Here is a 3,591-nt window from a genome sequence, read left to right as displayed (position 1 = left end):
TGACATGAATTCTTGATCTTGTTGGTAAGTTCTTTGGGGGATATTGTTTCAGCTTTTCTAATCACGTAGATGGCTGCTTAGAGTGAAGAGTGTCTTTCCCGAGAGCTGGGGTCAAGGCGGGATCTGGTCATGCAGGAAATGCTCAATGAGTGTTGACTGGCTCACCTCAAGGCTGGCATATTTCCTGCTCTCGTGCCTCTTCTTATATTTACAACATGTGTGGCAATGGTTTTGTTAAGTAATTAAAGTAATGATTTTTTTCAAAGTCATTGAAGGAGGGAGAAAGAAGGAAAAAGAGAAGGAGAAAAAGGGAGAGAAAAGGGTAGGAGAGAGAGAAGGAGGAAGAGGAAAGGAAGAAGAGGAGGATGAGAGAGAAAAGGCAAAGAGGCAGAGAGGAAGGGGAGGAGGAGAGGCAGAGGAGGGTGAAAGATTATCTTTACACATTAGCCCCTGTGCTGCCCCCACGGAAATATTCAGTCGGCTTACACTTTGATGTGAGAGCAATAGCTGATCACAATTTTGGTAGGTGATGCACTAGAACTACACTGAGAAGGGAAGGTGGTGGGTTTATTTACAAATGATTTCATTAAAGCGTTACAGTCTACAGAAGCTCTGGAATCTTGAATGATAAGTGAAAGAAAGTAAACAAAGAAAAAAGGAAAGATGTCAAATAGAACCTATTGCCTCAGCACCAAAGGACTGAAAATGCCTCTCTATCACCCCAGGTCCAAACCTACAGTCAGTTTCCTGAGTTGTTCAGCCTTTTTCAATCTCTTTCGTTTTTCATGATTCCTTTAGCTAGAGTCTTTGCACAAGGCTGTCTGAATTGATCTGCCTCTTTCTTCTTAAATTCATTTCAGTTCACTCATTTAATAGGCATTCATGGAGTTTTGAACTTGATGTCAGACACAGTTTCAGGCCCTAAGGATAATATGACAAAGGAGAGACACCAGAGTCTGCTTTTGTGGGACTTAAATCCCAGTAAGCAGGAACAGCCAATAAATACAATATACTTGTGACTGTTTGCTTAACTACTGTCTTCAAATTTTAGCTTGAGCCTCAACTTCCTCTTGGAGGTCTTCCTTGAAAATCGCTTCCAAATGCTAGATGTCAAAGTCTTCCATTAAATGTTCCTGTATTGTAATTTTACATGTGTTTGTGTGGTTATTTAATGCCTATATCCTTCAGTGCCTATGGAACTCCATCAGGACAATGATTTTGTCCTTATTCCCATCAGATTCCCAGCATTCATTACTGGCACATAGTAAGCACTCAGTAAATACTTTTTGAATGAGTATATGTGTAAGTGAGAAGGTACACAAAGAGCATTAATCCAGATATTTAATAGAATTTCCAGACTGGCTTTAAACTTCCAGGGAGAAGCAGTATGTAAGACACTTTGTTCAAATACCTAATCAACTACAAATGTAGCTGACATTAGTAGAAATTCAAGTCAAATGAAATGAAGGAGGCAGAGTAGGCTGCAGCTGGGAAGTGCTGACAGGTCCGTGGTACATCTAAAAGGAGAAAAAGATAGCTCTTAAGGGAGGTGAGATTTCCAAAAAGAAGTCGTTTCCTACCTGATTACCAAAATCCAGCCAGATCATTAACGATTCACCTCTGGACTTGGGCAGATTCCCTCTTTGGAATACCTAAAACAGCCTTGAAAATGATTTTCCAGTGTTAGATTTGATACATAAAAGTGGCCCTGATTTACTTCACCTCATAATTCAACAGCATCCCTAAATCCTATTGTCTTGAGAGGTCAGCTCTGTTCTCAAATAGGACTACCTTAAACACATAGAAACTTATATTCTGTTTGGAACTTGAACTCACTTCTCTACCTTATTTTGTGCACAAAGTCAGTGTGGGTTTATAGTAGTGGAATTTTATGTCCCCTTAGCAAACTGTTGTGGGGAACTCTTGAGGAACTGGTGGTTAGCAGTGGAATGATAATGATAATGCATATTATGTCAGCTGACTTCTGCTGGAGTAATATTTGTAGTGCTGGGTAGAGTATATCTGTGAAGATTGTCACCACACTTATACTTCTTTTTTAAAAAAATAATACTGTAAACTTTAGTTTTTAAAAGCCCAACTAACTCTACACCTCTTAAGTATGCCTTGACCATAATGATGCTATATGCCATACATATATACAATTTTCACTTGTCAATTAAAAATATATTTTAAAAAAGACCTTTCTTTGGATAGTATTAGTGAGGTGGTCCCTCCTTATGACTCTTAAGGAAAATTAAGCACAAAATAAGCAAATATAACAAATAATATTTCCAATGGAAACCTGAGAATGTGGCTCATTGCCCCAAATCTCTCCATAATTCTAGCCAAATGCTTTCTTCCCAGGTACCTCTCTTCAAACTTTATGTTTGGTAAAGAAAATTTATCTTTATTTCCTCCTGCTATTGACTGCTTTTGGTTTTTGGTATCTTAAATAATGCCAGACAATTAGGTTTGTTTTAGCAGTCACTTGATTCAGTAGCTGTGCTGGTGAATAAAAAAGAGTGTAGACAAATGAATTTACAAAAATGTCAAATTTATTAGATTGGATAAATAACTGACTTACATTTCCAGACCTGAAAATTAAAGTTGTTCTCTGGTTTGAGGTTATGAAACCCTCAAGTTAAATGTATAAGAGACTTTTTTTTCCTAACAAGTAATGAAAACATTTTTTCTCACCTTGCTTTTATGGTAAGATTTTGTTTCTGTAATTAACACTCAGCGATTTCTATCATATATAACATATAATATTAATATAGTATATAATATTTTTATAATAGCTTAGGTACTTTGACAATGAAATAAAACTTATTTTGGATTTATTTTTGTCTGGCACAAATCATTTCTTATTTTTTCCTGTAGTTAGAATTGACTTCATTAAATGTGTTAATCTGCTTCTTATTCCTGAGGAGGCTTGTGTTAAAATAGAACCGAACATGCTATGTGTTGATATGTTCCAAATATGTGTTCACAGGTACACACAGGTACTCAGCCTCGCTGCAGGAGACTGTTAATTTCACTAGTGGAGGGAATTTTAATCTCCCAGTTAGACCTCTTTCAGAAACAAAGGGGGAGGGGGATAGAGAAAGAAAAAGTACACACCTGCAACCTATTTCTTTTTGAAGCAAAGCCTTTGAGCAGATGGAAGATGAGATAGAGAGAGAAAGCCGGCCAATTGCCAAGAGAGGTTTGTTGACAATACAGGCAAGTTCCTTCAGAAGTTGATAGGGAGCTGTTGTCATGGAAATGAAGGGAAATATTGCTGCAGGGTTTCACAGAACAAATTCCTACTACAAATATATCTGAATTTAAAGGTGATGAAGATGGGAAGGGGGGCAAAGAGCTTCCTGAAAAAGTTTTTGGTAATGCTTTTCTGCCTATCTTTTAGGTGTTCCTCAGAGCCTGAGAATTCCTTGCCTTGTGGTATGCAAAATAGGCAATCAAAATAAATGTTGCCCTTTTTTCTGTATTAAATGGAATTCCTAACAAAAATAAGAGAATTAGACAATGTTGAAGTGAGAATTAGACAGTGTTCAAGTTAGTACACGATGTATCTCAATTCCGGAACATTGA

This window comes from Saimiri boliviensis, chromosome 16, assembly GCF_048565385.1.
Source record: "Saimiri boliviensis isolate mSaiBol1 chromosome 16, mSaiBol1.pri, whole genome shotgun sequence".
NCBI classification, from domain to species: domain Eukaryota; kingdom Metazoa; phylum Chordata; class Mammalia; order Primates; family Cebidae; genus Saimiri; species Saimiri boliviensis.
Note: the sequence above shows the minus strand (reverse complement) of the source record.